The sequence below is a fragment of the Ptychodera flava genome, chromosome 15 (assembly GCF_041260155.1).
Source record: "Ptychodera flava strain L36383 chromosome 15, AS_Pfla_20210202, whole genome shotgun sequence".
In the NCBI taxonomy this organism is placed as follows: Eukaryota; Metazoa; Hemichordata; class Enteropneusta; family Ptychoderidae; genus Ptychodera; species Ptychodera flava.
The window spans coordinates 18,112,329-18,130,571 of record NC_091942.1 but is presented as its reverse complement, the minus strand read 5'-3'; the positions used below and the strand labels follow the sequence as shown (position 1 = coordinate 18,130,571).

Below are 18,243 nucleotides of genomic sequence, written 5' to 3'. Positions count from 1 at the left end.
GAAAAAGAAAAAATACAAATGCAGTTAGAAATGGAAGAAAGACAGAAAGAGAGGGAATTGGAAATGAAAGAAAAAGAATTGCAAATGGAAGAAAGACAAAGGGAGAAAGAAAGAGAGGAAAAAGAAAAGGAAAGAGAATTAGCAGAACACCGACTGCAGTTAGAAATAAAACGTTTAGAGCTTGGACAGTCAGGAAAATTCTTCCCTTCAGACAAGTTTGACATCACTAAGCATTTCAGGTTAGTTCCCCCTTTCCAAGAAAAGGATGTTGATAAATATTTCCTTCATTTTGAGAAAATTGCTCAGAGTCTGAATTGGCCTAAGGAGTCCTGGTCTATGCTTTTGCAGAGTGCTTTGGTGGGTAAAGCCAGAGAAATTTACATTCAGTTGTCAGTAGAGCGGCTTCAAATTATGATTCTGTAAAGGAATTAATTCTCAAGGGCTATGAATTGGTGCCTGAAGCTTACCGTCAGAAATTTAGGGATTGTGAGAAGGTGAAAGATCAAACTTATGTTGAATTTGCTCGAACAAAAGAACAACTGTTTGATCGTTGGTGTTCTTCGGAAAAGGTCAGTCAGAATTATGACAAATTACGACAACTTGTTTTGATTGAGGAATTTAAAAGGTGCATTCGGAGTGACATCAAGACATTTATCAATGAACAAAAGGCAGATACATTAGAGGTTGCTGCACGTTTGGCCGATGATTATTCATTGACCCACAAATCTTCATTTCTCAGCAAACCATCCCAGTCCTTTTCATACAGAAACAATGCAGGTAAATTTAACTCCTCCTTTTCATCCAAGAATTTTTCAAAGGACAGTAGAAAATCAAATGACAACAGTTCACAAAATTCAAGTAACACTCCCACATCATATCCCAAGTCTCAATCTCCTTCTGACAAACAGTTTGGTACACTTTCTTGTAATTATTGTAAGAAAGACGGCCATTTAATGTCAGATTGTTTCAAATTGAAAAGAAAACGTGAAGGTCAAAGTGGTCAAAGTGGATCTAAGCCACCGGCTTTATTTCTTCATCAACTCAATTAGAGTCTAATAATGTGTGTAACACATTTTCTGAGGTTAAACCCCTCTCATCCCCAATTAATGAGGTCAAGGTCAATTCTTCTCAAGATAGCATTATGGGTATTTTCGAACCATTTATTCATGATGGTTTTATATCACTTTCTAGTGATTTTTCTTCCGCTACCCCTGTCAAAATTTTAAGAGATACCGGGGCTTCCCAGTCTCTTTTGTTGGCAGATACCCTGCCGTTTTCTGAAAAGTCATTTTCAGGTTCTAAAGTTCTTATTAAGGGGGTAGATTGTAATGACTACATTCCTGTTCCTCTCCATAATGTCTATTTGTCTTCGGACTTTGTTTCTGGACCTGTGACTTTAGGTATTAGGCCTTTTTTGCCTTTTGAAGGGATTCACCTTCTTCTTGGAAACGACCTTGCTGGGGACAAGGTCATTACTAATCCACTTGTGACTGATAATCCTAGTTTAGATCAAAATCCAGAGCCAATAGAGGAAGACATTCCCGGCCTTTCCCATCATGTGCCATTACCCGAGCCATGTCAAAGAAAACTTCTGAGAATCAAAATACTCTCAAAAATAATGTCACAGATGTTGACTTAAATGACACCTTTCTCAGTCAGGTGTTTGACACGGAGCATTCCGTTATCCCTCGTGGATTTGAAACTTCCAGTAAAACTTCTGCTGACAAAGTCAGACATTTTCTAGATCAAATCTCATTGCAGAACAACACAAAGACCCAGATATTTTTGTTTGTTTGACAGGGTAGATGATGAAGATAAAACTTCAGATAGCTCTGTTTCCTATTATACAAAATCTGGTATTCTCATGCGTAAATGGAGACCTCCAGATGTTTTGGTTGATGACGATTGGGCTATAAAACATCAAATTGTGGTTCCAAAGCCCCATCGTGCTGAAATATTGCGCCTGGCCCATGAAACGCCCTGGGCTGGTCATTTGGGAGTAAGGAAAACTTATCACAAAATTCTCAGTCACTTTTATTGGCCTAATCTCAGGCAGGACGTAGCACATTTCTGTAAAACTTGTCACACATGTCAAATGGTAGGAAAGCCGAATCAGACCATTCCAAAGGCCCCTTTACAGCCAATTCCTGCATTTCAAGAACCATTTAGTAGGATTCTAATAGACTGTGTTGGGCCCCTACCAAAAACAAGATCAGGAAATGAGTACATGTTGACAATTATGTGTACATCAACTCGGTTCCCCGAAGCCATACCACTGAGAAACATAAAGACAAAGACTATAGTGAGAGCTTTAGTCAAATTTTTCACTTTATTTGGCCTCCCTAAATGTGTCCAGTCCGATCAAGGCTCCAACTTTATGTCTGGAATTTTTCAACAAGTAATGGATCAGCTAGGCATTAAACAGTATAGGTCATCCGCCTATCATCCAGAAAGTCAGGGTGCTCTTGAGCGATTTCATCAAACTTTGAAAAACATGATTAGGACCTACTGTTTTGACACAGAGAAGCAGTGGGATGAAGGAATTTATTTTCTGCTCTTTGCTGTTAGAGAGTCAATTCAGGAGTCTCTTGGTTTTAGCCCATTTGAGCTTGTATTTGGACATACAGTCCGTGGCCCACTTAAGCTCGTTAAAGAGAAATTCCTATCAGACGATGATGATTGTCTGAATATTTTGCAATATGTGTCAGATTTTCGTACAAAACTCTCTAAAGCATGTGAATTAGCCAGAGAAAATCTTGAGTCATCTCAGCAGTCAATGAAAACCAAATATGATAAAAACACCTCAAAACGGAAGTTTGAACCAGGTCAAAAAGTCTTGTTCTACTTCCAATTCCTGGCAAACCACTCCATGCTCGTTACTTTGGGCCATACCTAATTGATAAGAAATTGAGTGATTTAAATTACATCATAATAACACCTGACAGGCGAAAACAAAAACAGCTATGTCACATAAATATGCTTAAGCCATATTTTGATAGGGATAATCCTACTATAACTCAGCCTGTCAGTGCAGTCGTTCAAACCATTGTGAGGATAGTGATGCTGAAACTGACTTGAGTGAAAATACTCTAAACTCAAAGCTGGGCTCGGTCAAGCTTCAGAACTCGGAAATCCTGGAGAAGCTGGAGTCTACAAGGTTGGCACACCTCCAGCCAGAACACCAACAACAGCTGAAGAGAACGCTCCACAATATAAACACTGTTTCCAAGATGTTCCAACGAGGACAAACATCATCTACCACAACGAAGATGTCTGCGACAGTAATCCAGTGGAACAACATCCAGACGGACTGAATCCTGCGAAAGCGGAATATCTCCAGGAGGAAGCCAAGTATTTGCCGAACAATGACTTTATCGAACTCAGTAAAAATAACCGGACTTTGCCGTGCATACTTTATGCCAAGTTCAGTGCCATTTCGAGTTTTCCAATACCAAATTGCAAGAGGATAGTCATGGGACAGATCATCTTGTTTGCTATTTTTAACAAATTTTGCAAATTTAACAAATCCCAGAGAAGCTACTCTACAATTGAAAAAGAGTGTTTATCTTTGATATTAGCTTTACAGCATTTTGAAGTTTATGTTACTTCTTCAAATCAGCCAATAGTGGTTTATATTGATCACAACCCTCTTTGTTTTTCTGCAGAAATTTAAAGGCAAAAATCAGAGATTGCTAAGATGGAGTTTAATGTTACAGGAGTTTAATCTTGACATTAGACATATCAAAGGCAGAGACAATTTAATTGCAGACTGTCTCTCTCGTATTTAGAGTTTATTGTTGTTCACTTTCAAGAAAGTTTATTGTTGGTCACTTTCAAGAAATTTTACTTTAGAGTAAAACAAAATTTGAGTACTTAAATCCTTTTCAAGATTACATTTGTAAAAGAAAGATTTTTCTTTGAAAAATTTTCTTTTTTTGAAGAGGGGGTGTGTTATGTAGGTCATTTCCCCCACACTCATCATGACCTGAGTTCAATTAGTCTAGAACATTCTCAAGGTCACTGCCCTTGATGACCTCACAACCTTGAATTCAATTAGTCATGTTTGGAATGTTCTGGAAAGTTGATTAGTTGTGTAAGGGAGATAATTTTAGAACAGTAATTAGCATGTCAATAAAAGTTCTAGATTGTTCTTATATGCCTTTATAAAGGGACGTGCACAGCTTCCAGTCAGACTTTGGGATCGTGTCTCTTGTGTGTTACTAAACTCCAGCAGTAGTCATTCTCAAGACTTTTCAAGACCTTCACTGTCAACGCTGGATTTATACTGTGGACTTTGTGCAGCTTCAAGCCTGCAAGCCAAAGGACTGTTCATTCATCCGACTGACTGTTACAACTCTGAGACTGGAGCTTTGCCGTCCCAGCTGAGATAAGTAGTCTGTACACTTTTAAAGCTTGTACTCTGTCCCTAACTTAGCAATTAGTTTTGTTTTCGTAATAAATTTTGTTTAAACGGAAACTGCTGAGTTCACCCTTTTGTTCGTTTTCTCTGCACGTAACAACTCAAAGTATTCAACAGTGTACCCATACAAAAATTGTTGAGTAAACTAATAAAAATTGCACGGGACAAACACACCTTAAAATGCAGAAAACCTGCCGACTGCGCCAAAAAGATTTCTTTAACCTCAATGGACATTGTCTGATTGAACAGTCCCACTTAATATTTTTTCCATAAACGCTCAATTTATGCTGATTTAAGCACAATTATTGAACACCACTCCAGCTCATGCACTGTCTCAGACTGATACATCATACTCTCGGCCCTCTGCATGGTTTCTTTAAAAAGGAGTTTTCATACAACATTGGGTCAACATATTTTACCACTTTACAATCTTTGAAAGAAATAAACTTACATGATTAAGTCTTTTTCCTCACGTCTGTTCATTCGGGGATTTTTGCTGTTTACTTCTACTAGCCAATTTAACCTGTTGAGACAAGAGTGAATACTATTGCACAGTCTCACATGAGGCGCGACATTTAACCATAGACCCTCGAGTTTTTCTCGAGGGTCTATGATTTATGACACAAACACAAGCAGAGATCAAAAAAAAGCATTGGTGCAAGGACTTGTTTTATTATTTTCTGGGATCATGACCTGACGTAACCTTATCATTGACACAAATCTTACTTCTACAGTCACAGGACATTGGTCACTGTAGGATTTCACCAACATTATTGTGGTTCTCGTTTCCACCATTGGTGAAATCGTAGACCCTAATGAAAAAGGGATTGTAATTAATTGCATCGCATTGACTAAGAAAAATTTGAAAACAGCGCATAAACAAACTTTAAACCAACATGGAGAAGTCGGGACATTTGCTACGTGCGAGCATATTTTGCAGGCTGGGTTTTACGAAAGGTTCGTAGTATAGCTACAATAATTGTAACCCATTGTGCTCTAGCTTCTTCTGTGTTTGCTGTTACTGTGACGAGCTCCTTATCGGCCGGCGCTTAAAAATAGTCAACTTGAAAGAAGCTAGGTTCGATACTTGCTAAGATTGTATGATTAAAAAGTGCTCTGAAAGTATTTATGCTAAAAAATGCGTCGTCTCAAAGTTGTTGTCGCACTGTCGATAGTGTCCTTACTACTCATTACACAATAAAGCAATTAAACTTAATGAGAAACGTATCTTAACCATGCGGCAAAAGACCACCTCAAGTCTAGACCTCACATCCACCGTCACAGAGTCTTATACTTATCCACGAAGGTTTCGAACTTGCCATCATCGCACTTTGATTCGATATCCAAACCATCCCTTGACTGCAAAACTCTGCCTCTACTTGATTTGCAATTTAGTACAAATAAAATAAAGAAAGGGGCGCAGGGATTTACCTAATAAGATATTTTTTCCTTAATGATGTTTTGATATTTAATGTATTGTTTCGCTTAGAAATAGAGCATTATCTTGAAAAAAACACCTATTTCGGTGCTAATTTTGGTGTTTCGCTGTAACTGTCATTACACCATCTGATTAAATAGAGCTTAGGGATCCTTCAGCAATTACAATGGGCTTGGGGAATTTTGTGCACACCTGTACTGTAAAATGTAACTCTCCCCTATTCTCCTGTCTAAAATGTGACATTGACCCTGTCCGACATTCTTAAAGTTAACCCTCCGCCTGTATCACCCCTATTTACAACAATCAACCCTATTTGTCACACTAACCCAATTTGCAACAAAACTTAACCCTATTTTAACAATAACCTAATTTAAAAAATCTTGACCGTTTTTGTTTAAATTTTGATGAAAATTATATATTTGTATTTTTAGGGGCGATTGTCCTGTTTTTCATTCGTTCATTCATTCATTATTTATTTGTCATGTACTAGTTACACGAAATTTTGTGTACATTGGCAGAAGACAAAAAAAGAAAAATTAATATAATGCATAAAGACTAAAATACTCATAATTACCTAAGCATACATTTACACCAACACGCATCAGGTTACAACTGATTCAATAGACTGATTGACCTTGGTACAAAGCTATGCTTAAATCTATTTGATTTCAAGCAGAGTTTTATACGATGTTAAGTCAATACTCAGTGTTGAAGATACAAAAATGCAGTGTAGTGTAGTATGACTTGTGTCAGAAAAGAAGATTTTCCTTATCGAAACTCATTTTCTTGGAAACTGCTTGTCAGATTGTTCTGAATTTCGGTAAGCAGCTTTTTTAGGGATAACACTCGTAAGTTAATGAATCAAGTTGTGCAGATGTACGCCAATTTTTTTTTTGGGGGGGGGGGGCAATTTTCATCGATTTCGGTTAAAAAAATGTGAAAAATTATAAGTAAAAATGCTTAATGATTGATTGTCAATAATGTTGTATCATGGTATCTGCAATATGTGTAGCAAATTTTGTCAACTTTGGTCAAGTCAATTCAGATATATTTCTCTAATTAGGAAAGATCATTAAATATGCAAATTAGGAATTGGCTGAAGAGAAATTGCTTAATGACTTTCATAATGTTGTATTATAGTGTCTTTAATGTACATAGCAAGTTTCATCAATTTTGATCGAGTCAATTCAGATAAATATCCCTAATTATGAAAATTCATTTAATATGCAAATTAGGTTTTGGCTGAAGTAAAAATGTCTTTTGACTTTCAATAATGTTATATCACAGTATCTTTGATGTATATAGCAAGTTTCAACAACTACAATCAAGTTAATTCAGATATATATCCCTAATTGGGAAAGTTCATTAAATATGCAAATTCGGAATTGGCTGAAGTAACCAGATATGAACTGAAAATGCTCACGTGTTTCATTATATATTGCATTACATGTAAATTTGAACCTTTGCCACATGTTTGCAACTTCATTGAAAGTAATATGATCAGTATAATGAACAATATTCACCGCCGATTAATTCTAAAAGTTCATGAAGTATACAAATATGTAATTAGCTGAAATAAAAATATTAAAGTTCTTTGACTTCTGTCATTGTATCACCACTTTATATAGCAAGTGTAATTACCTTTGGCCAAGTCCTTCAAGCCATATATGCCGAACTGTGCAAGCTCATTAGATATGCAAATTATAAATTTAATTTATAGCCGATATGAAAACATGAAATGATTTTCGATATGTTTTAACCTGGTATAACCATCAATGTACATAGCATGTTTTGCCAACTTTGATCAAGTAAATCCTAGGATATATCCGTAATTAGAAAAGATCATTGAATATGCAAATTAGGAATTGGCTGAAGAAAAAATGCTTAATGACTTTCAATAATGTTGTATCATAGTATCTTTAATGTATATAGCAAGGTTCATCAACTTTGGTCCGGTCAATTCAGATATATATCCCTAACTAGCAAAGTTCATTAAATATGTAAATTAGGAATTGGCTGAAATAAAAATGCTTAATGACTTTCAAAAATGTTGTATCATAGTATCTTCAATATATGTAGCAAGTTTTGTCAACTTTGGTCAAGTCAATTCAGATATATATCCCTAATTAGGAAAGTTCATTAAATATGCAAATTACGAATTGGCTGAAGAGAAAATGCTTAATGACTTTCAATAATATTGTATTATAGTGTCATTAATGTACATAGCAAGTTTCATCAATTTTGATCAAGTCAGTTCAGATATATATCCCTAATTATGAAAATTCATTTAATATGCAAATTAGGAATTGGCTGAGGTAAAACTGTCTTTTGACTTTCAATAATGTTATATCACAGTATCTTTGATGTATACAGCAAGTTTCAACCACTACAATCAAGTTAATTCAGATATATATCCCTAATTAGGAAAGTTCATTAAATATGCAAATTTGGAATTGGCTGAAGTAAAAATGCTTAATGACTTTCAATAATGTTGCATCGTAGTAGCTTAAATACATGTAGCAAGTTTCATAAACTTTAGTCTAGTCAATTCAAATGTATATCCCTTATTAGCAAAGTTCATTATATATGCAAAATTAGGAATTGGGTGAAGTTAAAATGCTTGATGACTTTCAAGAATGTTAAATTATAGTATCTTCAATATACATACCAAGTTTGGTCAATTTTGATCAAGTCAAATCAGCTATATATCCCTAATTAGGAAAGTTCATTAAATATGCAAATTAGCAATTATCTTTCATGTCACCCCTTAATGGTTCCCACTGCTGATATATCTTGGTGTGATCAACATTTGTAGCAAATCTCATCAAATTGTGTGCAGTTGTTTTTAATGTATATCCGTTTTTTCTAAAACCATTAATTATGCAAATGAGCAAAAAGTATGCAAGCCACACCCACCAAAACAAATCAGTTCTTGCCATTTGCTAACTGAATATATGGACCAGATTGATTCTGATCTGATCAGCCCTTTTTGAGATATCGGACCAACAGACAGACAGACAGACAGACAGACAGACAAACAGACAGACACACGGACACACAGACAGACAGACATCGCTGCAAAATATGCTCACGTGTGTGAACACGTGAGCAAAAAAGCTTAATGACTTTCAATAATGTTGTATCATAGTGGCTTCAATACATGTAGCAGTTTCATCAACTTTGGTCCAGTCATTTGCTCACGTGTTCACACACGTGAGCATATGTCGCAGCGATGTCTGTCTGTCTGTCTGTCTGTCTGTCTGTCTGTCTGTCTGTCTGTCTGTCTGTCTGTCTGTCTGTCTGTTGGTCCATTTTCTCAAAAACGGCTGAACGTATTTCAGTCAAATTTGGTAGACATCTTCAGAATTCAAATGGCTAGAACTGAAAAGGTTTTGGTGGGCGTGGCTTGCATATTAATGAAGTTATCACAGTTTTAATTTTTCTGATACATGGTAGTCTATGGGAAGCCGGTATCTGTGGTTTGAGGGCGCTATCCCCACGTTACACTCTGGCTAGACGATGCTGAAATTAGACTCGGTTTCGGATTCGGTTTCGGATTCGGTTTCGGATTCTAGAGACTGAAAGAAATTATATTTTCAGCCAATTGTTACACTGTGGAATACTGGATTTTCCTTACTTTCCCTGGACCCTTTTTTCAGCTAAAATAATATCTAATCACACTAACAAAGTGAAAATAAGTATATAGGGATAACTTAGCAATACAAATTTTTTGACAAAATGTCATGTGATCTCGATGACCTTTGACCTTAAATATGAGTATATGTCCATACTCAGTAACCACAAGTGCTACACCCTTCATATTTGGTATGATGGGAGACTTTATGACATCACATCCTGTACCTTATTAATTATGTGCATATATATTCGAGCCAGCAAATAGAGCTAGAGGTCTGATTTTTGGTATATAGGTATAACTTAGCAATACAATTTTTTTTGACAAAATGTCATGTGACCCCAATGACCTTTGACCTCAAATATACATATATGGCCATAACTAAGTAACCCCAAGTGCTACACCCTTCATATTTGGTATGATGGGAGACCTTATGACACCACATCCTGTACCTCATTAATTATGCGCATATCTAATTCTGAGCCAGCCAATAGAGCTAGAGGTCTGATTTTTGGTATATAGGGATAACTTAGCAATACAATTTTTTTTGACAAAATGTCACGTGACCTCGGTGACCTTTGACCTCAAATATACATATTTGTCCATAACTCAGTAACCACAAGTGCTACAGCCTTCATGTATGGTATGATGAAACACCTTATGACGCCACATATTGTACCTCATTAATTATGCGCATATCTAATTTTGAGCGAGCCAATAGAGCTAGAGGTCTGATTTTTGGTATATAGGGATAACTTAGCAATACAATTTTTTGACAAAATGTCACGTGACCTCGGTGACCTTTGACCTCAAATATATATATTTGTCCATAACTCAGTAACCACAAGTGCTACACCCTTCATGTTTGGTATGATGGGACACGTTATGACGCCACACACTGTACCTCATTAATTATGCGCATATCTCATTCTGAGCGAGCCAATAGAGCTAGAGGTCTGATTTTTGGTATATAGGGATAACTTAGGGGCAACATCAAAAGTTCAATGAAGGATAAAAACTTAATTCTTTTAGTTTAGGGGTGGGGGGGTTTTGACCTAAAAAAGTTTCTATCCTACAATCGATTTAAGGTAAAAATTGCCAGGGGAATGAATATTGGGAAAAAATAGAGCAGAAATGCACACTTTCGTGTTGAATCCAGCGGAGGGAGTTGTTTTAACACGGTGCAGAGCGGCACCTGGCCTAGTTAGTGTAAACAATGCAGGCTGTTGGCTTCTGTTGCACCATAGACGGTAGTTTCTCTACTGTTTCTGGTTGCACTCGGAATTTATTTTAATTATATCTTGCTACATTTCTGGTGCATGTGTAGTCCGCCTGAATGGAGCAGTGTGAACTGAGTTGTTATAACACCAGGACAGATGAGATAGTTTTTATGCCTCTGGAAGGAGAAACCTGGACTTTATTGTTGTTGTTCTTGTTCATTCATTGATAAACTTCAAGTTTGTTGTTAGTATGTTGTATTTACATTGGATGAAACACAAAGTGTGTTCCCAATCTTAAGCCCCACTAGCTGTATCTTTTAGCATTATTTTTATGATTTTACTTTCAAACTAAAATAAGTTTGTGACAATGTAGTCATTTAGGTCTGTGTACACACTGCCGGGGCTATATATGCAATTTTGAACAAGATAAAGATTACACTGCGATTAAATGTTCGCCCAAACATTAAATCACAGCCCCATGCAGAAAAGCTAAAACCCTTGATACTATGCATATCTGCATTTAAATCTTCATATAAACTGCACAGCATAGTCCAAACTGTAATCCACAAGGGTGAATGTTTTCAACTATGACATTGTATGTTCTGATTCCTTTTTAATTTACCAATTTTGAAAATGCCAGGAAATCAAAATGACCGTTAATAAATTTTAATTTACATGTCAAATGTTTCTGAAAGGAATGGTTTCCTAATGCAGTAAAAGCTCATATCTCTTCAGAGGGTTGATTTCAGAGAGGAAAGAAAAGGTAGATAATTTGACGTCAACAAAATTTCAAGAGTTACAGCTAGTGGGGCCTTAACGATGCATTACTTTATTTCACCCCTAAATTGACTGATCCTTACCTTCGCTTTACATCTATTAGATAGAGCCTGGCAACAGGTTCAATATAAGTCAATTAAGTTTCTAGGGGGGGGGGGGGGGTTTGGGGGGGAAACTAAGGGAATTAAGTTTTTTATCCTACATTGAACTTTTGACGTCGCCCCTTAGCAATACAATTTTTTTTGACAAAATGTCACGTGACCTCGGTGACCTTTGACCTCAAGTATACATATTTGTCCATAACTCAGTAACCACAAGTGCTACAGCCTTCATGTATGGTATGATGAAACACCTTATGACGCCACATATTGTACCTCATTAATTATGCGCATATCAAATTTGAGCGAGCCAATAGAGCTAGAGGTCTGATTTTTGGTATATAGGGATAACTTAGCAATACAATTTTTTTGACAAAATGTCACGTGACCTCGGTGACCTTTGACCTCAAATATATATATTTTTCCATAACTCAGTAACCACAAGTGCTACACCCTTCATGTTTGGTATGATGGGACACCTTATGACGCCACATACTGTACCTCAATAATTATGCGCATATCTCATTCTGAGCGAGCCAATAGAGCTGGATGTCTGATTTTTGGTATATAGGGATAACTATAGGAGAGAAATTTTTTGACCAAATGTCATTTGACCTCGATGACCTTTTACCTAAAATATATGTTTATGTCAATAAATAAGTAACCACAAGTGCTATGTCCTTTGTATTTAGTAGGATGGGAGACCTTATGACAACACACGCTTTACCTCATTAATTATGTACACATCTAATTCTGGGCAAGCGAATAGAGCTAGAGATCTGATTTTTTTTAGCATATAGGGATTAATTAGGAATATAATTTTTTTTTTGAAAATGTCATGTGACCTTGATGACCTTTGACCTTGATTATACATATATATGCATATTTCACTTAACCACAAGTTCTATACCCCCCAATGTTGATAGGATATTAGACCTTAAGATGTCACATCTTGTACCTCATTTATAATGCGCATATGTATTTCTTGGCTGGCCAATACTGCTAGAGGTCTGATCTTTTTTCCCGATTTAGAACCGTAACTTAGACATGCCTCATGTGTTTCAAATTGGGAACAACGACATAGACCTATATGCCCACAGATCTCAACATATACACTCCAATGATACTTCTTAATGACCACATTTTCCTGCCCCATCAAGACTAGTACTCCTATTACAAGTGGGGACTATGTCATTGTAAATGACTTGTTGAGTTAATGGTTGTATCACAGTATTCGATATATCTAATTCTGTATTTTTTCCATTTTATATTCTGAATAATTACATTAAACATATTTCACTGTCTCCAGTACATTTCATTTAAGTATTTTCACTTCATGCACTTTATCCCTTTCACACATGTTCAAATATCTGACCAGAGAACAAACACTAAATAGTCCAGGATGGGAGCTACAGTGTCATTGACGCTTTTTTTACTTCAGCCAATTCCTAATTTGCATATTAAATGAATTTTCATACTTAGGGATATTCATCTGAATTGACTTGATCAAAATTGATGTAACTTGCTATGTACATTTCAGACACTGTAATACAATACTATTGAAAGTCATTAATCATTTTCTCTTCAGCAAATTCCTAATTTGCATGTTTAATGAACTTTCCTAATTAGAGATATATATCTGAATTGACTTGACCAAAGTTGACAAAACTTGCTACATATATTGCAGATACCATGATACAACATTTTGACAATCATTAAGAATTTTACTTAAGTCAATTCCTAATTTACATATTTAATGAACTTTGCTTATTAGGGATATATACTGGGATTTACTTGATCAAAGTTGGCAAAACATGACAACATTGATGATTATACCTGGTTAAACAATATCGAAAGTCATTTCACATTTTCATGTCAGCTAATTTACAATTTGCATATCTAATGAGCTTTCACAGCTCGGCATATATGGCTTGAAGGACTTGGCCAACGGTAATTACACTTGCTATATAAATGACAGCAGTCAAAGAACTTAAATATTTTTATTTCAGCTAATTACATATTTGTATACTTCATGACCTTTGAGAATTAATCAGCGGTGATTATTGTTCATTATGTTGATCATAATACTTTCAATGAAGTTGCAAACATGTGGCAAAGGTTCAAATTTACACATAACTGTATGAAACACGTGAGCATTTTCAGTTCATATCTGGTTTTAAATATATATCCCTAATTAACAAAGTTCATGAAATATGCAAATTAGGAATTGGCTGAAGTTAAAATGCTTAATGACTTTCAATAATGTTAAATCATAGTATCTTTAATATACATACCAAATTGGTTAATTTTGATCGAGTCAAATCAGACATATATCCCTAGTTAGGAAAGTTCATTAAATATGCAAATTAGCATTTATCTTTCATGTCACCCCTTAATGGTTCCCACTGCTGATATATCTTGGTGTGATCAAAATTTGTAGCAAATCTCATCAAATTGTGTGTAGTCGTTTTTAATGTATATCCGTTTTCTCTAAAATCATTAATTATGCAAATGAGCAAAAAGTATGCAAGCCACACCCACCAAAAACTAATTAGTTCTTGCCATTTGCTAACTGAATATATGGACCAGATTTGATTCTGATCTGATAAGGGCGTTCAGTTATCATGGCGGGGGTGGGCCGGCAAATTCTTCCTGCGCATCAGTCAAAAAAAGTGAACCCCCTACCCATTGTACCAAAAACTTGATGACCCCCCCCTTTCAAAATGACAAAATTTAATGACCCCCTCCCCCCTCACATTGCTTGAGTAAAGATATGGAGCAATAGAATCCCCCCAAAAAAGAGCTTAGATTTTTTCAAATGACCTTCCTTACAAACTCAAAAGGTGTTAAAGCTCAGATTTCCACTTCTGACATGCTATAATTTTTAAATTACCCTTTAAAGGGGTTGGACAAATTACTGGAGGATCGCAATTTTTTTTGCAAGCGTGTGTGTACAAAATTTTGATATTTGGATTTAATTAAAAATCAGCTGTTGATAATGTTGATTCACCATACATGGTTTACATATATTTTCTCATACATGTATGAGAAATCTATGTAATACTTATTCAATGCAAAACTATATCTGTGCATTTATAGATATTTGATAATTTACATAAATGTACTTAAATGAAATATGGTTGTTACAACTGGCATGTGGACAAAAAGTTTGACCTTAGAATTTCACCAAAAATGTTCATCCACTATACATGTGAGTCTATGAGGGAAGTATGAATATTTTTTTTCCAATACTAAAATAGGTAAACCAATGTATTTATGTACTCTCGATTATTGATATCAGTGTACTTGATTAGATTTAGAGTGGTAAAAAATGGATGTGTTCGCCAAAATTGGATTTTGGAATTATACCAAAATGTAGATTCACTGTACATAGGAGTCTATGAGGAAAATGAGTAAATTTTTTCCAATACAAAACTATCAAAATCTGTGTATTTATAGACATTTGATAATTCATTTAAAGTACTTAGTTAGCCTAGGATTGTTAAAGGTTGATATGTGTGCAAGAAATTGGATATTGGAATTTCACCGAAATGTTGATCCACTGTACATTGGAGTCTATGAGAAAACTAAGAATATTTCTTTTACAATGCTAAACTAAATTAATTTGTGCTTTTATAGGTGTTTGATAATTGATACAAATGTACTTGATTCAAATAGGGTATTTAAAAGTTCAGATGTGGACAACAATTATGATATTGTAATTTCACCTAAAAGTATAATTTCACTTTTCATGGTACTAGTAGTCTCAGTACAGGTAACTGTTAAATAATTTCCCTGACAAAACTTGCTATATCTCTAATATGTAAGTAATAGGAATTGTTCATGGCCCTCAGTGCAGTGAGCTTGATTTACAATAAGACAAGCCTCAGAGTTGTCAAGTCAAGATGTTAATGTGACAGATAACTATACTTTTGGTCAGATGTACAGGTGAATAACTTCAGAGAATGAAATCATGCAACCAATCATTTTTATCTCCCAGAAAATTTCTGAACACTGAAATGCTTTTTGATGGGACGGATACTTATAAAATTAAGTGACCCACCCTCTGAGCTGTTTGAAAAATACATGACCCCCCCCCCCTTGGCAGTTTTCAAATTTGAGGTGACCCCCCCCCCCGGATTTTGCCGGCCCACCCCCGGCCATAATAACTGAATGCTCCCTAAGCCGTTTTTGAGATATCCGACCAACAGACAGACAGACACACCACAGACAGAAAGACAGACACACACACAGACAGTCAGACATCGCTGCGACATATGCTCACGTGTGTAAACACGTGAGCCAAAAAGTTGACAGCAACAGGCGGAGCAACAGTACGACCATGGTGGTACCTCCATGATACATCGTTCATGTCAGCCATCTTGTAACAATGCTGTACGCTCGGCCATATCTTTTAAATTCGAGAAGGCTTATTAATCCAGCTTAAACACCAAAACAAAGACCTAATTTGCTCACGTGTTGACACACGTGAGCATATGTCGCAGCGATGTCTGTGTGTCTGTGAGTCTGTCTGTCTGTCTGTCTGTCTGTCTGTCTGTCTGTCTGTCTCCCGTGTGCTCAATATCTCAAAAACGGCTCATTAGATCAGAATCAAATTTGGTACATAGATTCAATTTGCATATGGCAAGAACTGATTAGTTTTTGGTGGATGTGGCTTCCTTACTTTTTGCTCATTTGCATAATTAATGATTTTAGAAAAAACAGATATATATTGAGAACGACTGCACACAATTGATCAGATTTGCTACACATGTTGATCACATCAAGATATATCAGCTGTGAAAGCTATTAAGGGGTGACGTGAAAGATAATTACTAATTTGCATATTTAATGAAATTTCCTAATTAGGGGTATATATCTGAATTTACTCAATCAAAATTGACGAAACTTGGTATCCATATTGAAGGTACTATGATTTAACATTATTGAAAGTCATCAAGCATTTTTAATTCATCCAAATCGTAATTTGCATATTTAATGACCTTTCGAAATTAAGGATATATATTTGAATTTACATAACCAAAATTGATGAAACGTGCTATGTACATTAAAGATACTATGATAGAACATTTTTAAATGTCATTAAGCATTTGAACTTTAGCCAATTCCTTATTTGCATATTTAATGAACTTTCATAATCAGGGATATTTATCTGTATTGACTAGACCAAAGTTGACGAAACTTGCTATGTACATTAAAGATACTATGATACGACGTTATTGAAAGTCATTAAGCATTTTTACTTCATGCAGCTCCTAATTTGCATATTTAATGAATTTTTGAAATTAGGGATATATATTTGAATTTACATGACCAAAATTGATGAAACTTTCTATGTACATTAAAGATACCATTATGTAGGCTAACATTATTGAAAGGCATTAAGCATTTTTGCTTCAGCAAATTCCTAATTTGTGTATTTAATGAGCTTTCCTAATTAGGGATATATACTTGGATTTATTTGATCAAAGTTGGCATAACATGCTATGTACATTGATGATTATTCCAGGTTATACCAATATTGGAAGTCATTTCGCACTTCAGTTTTCATGTCAGCTAATTTATAGTTTGCATATCAATGAGCTTTCAAAGTTTGGAAAATTTACTTTAAAGGACTTGACAAGAGGCAATTACACTTGTTATATAAAGAGGTGAGAAATTAATTATTTCTTTTTCAGCTAATTGCGTATTTGAATACTTAATGACCTATAGAGTTAACCTGTGGTGAATATTGTTCATTATGTTGATCGTAATACTTTTAATGAAGTTGCAAACATGTGGCAAAGGTTCAAATTTACACATAACTGCAATATATAATGAAACACGTGAGCATTTACAGTTCCTATCTGGTTTTGTGTTTGTGGACACAAGCGGACTCAAACTATTAATCCATATGTTTGCAAATCACAAATAATGTCACAGAAACGTTTCCAATTTTTTTCCTATCTGAACGTAGTAATAATGCACTCAAAGTATTCAACAGTGTACCCATACAAAAATTGTTGAAAAAAGTAATAAAAATTGCACGAGACAAACACACCTTAAAATGCAGAAAACCTGCCGACTGCGCCAAAAAGATTTCTTTAACCTCAATGGACATTGTCTGATTGAACAGTCCCATTTAATATTTTTCCACAAAACGCTCAATTTATGCTGATTTAAGCACAATTATTGAACACCACTCCAGCTCATGCACTATTGCTCTGTCTCAGACTGATATAAACATACTTGCCCTCTGCATAGTTTCTTTAAAAAGGAGTGTTCATACAACATTGGGCCAACATATTTTGCCACTTTACAATATCTTTGAAAGAAATAAACTTACATGATTAAGTCTTTTTCCTCAACGTCTGTTCATTCGGGGATTTTTGCTGTTTACTTCTACTAGCCAATTTAACCTGTGGAGACAAGAGAAAATATGCACAAGTAATACTATGCACAGTCTCACATGAGGCGCGACATTTAACCATAGACCTTCGATTTTTTCTCGAGGGTCTATAATTTATGACACAAACACAAGCAGAGGTCAAAGAAAAGCTGCATTGGTGCAAGGACTTGTTTTGTTATTTTCTGGGATCATGACCTGACGTAACCTTATTATTACACAAATCTTACTTCTGCAGTCACAGGACGTT

The 18,243-nt window shown here is 35.4% G+C and overlaps 1 protein-coding gene across 1 annotated transcript in view; it reads right to left on the bottom strand.

Moving 5' to 3' along the window:
* The window catches only part of LOC139151396 (heparan-sulfate 6-O-sulfotransferase 3-B-like), a 41,444-nt gene extending 23,454 nt beyond the window's left edge, over positions 1-17,990 (bottom strand). Inside the window, exon 1 of the mRNA XM_070724172.1 lies at positions 17,934-17,990. The gene's annotated coding sequence lies outside the window, so the exon portion shown is untranslated. The remainder of the gene's footprint in view (positions 1-17,933) is intronic.
* Between the last annotated feature and the right edge of the window lie 253 nt (positions 17,991-18,243).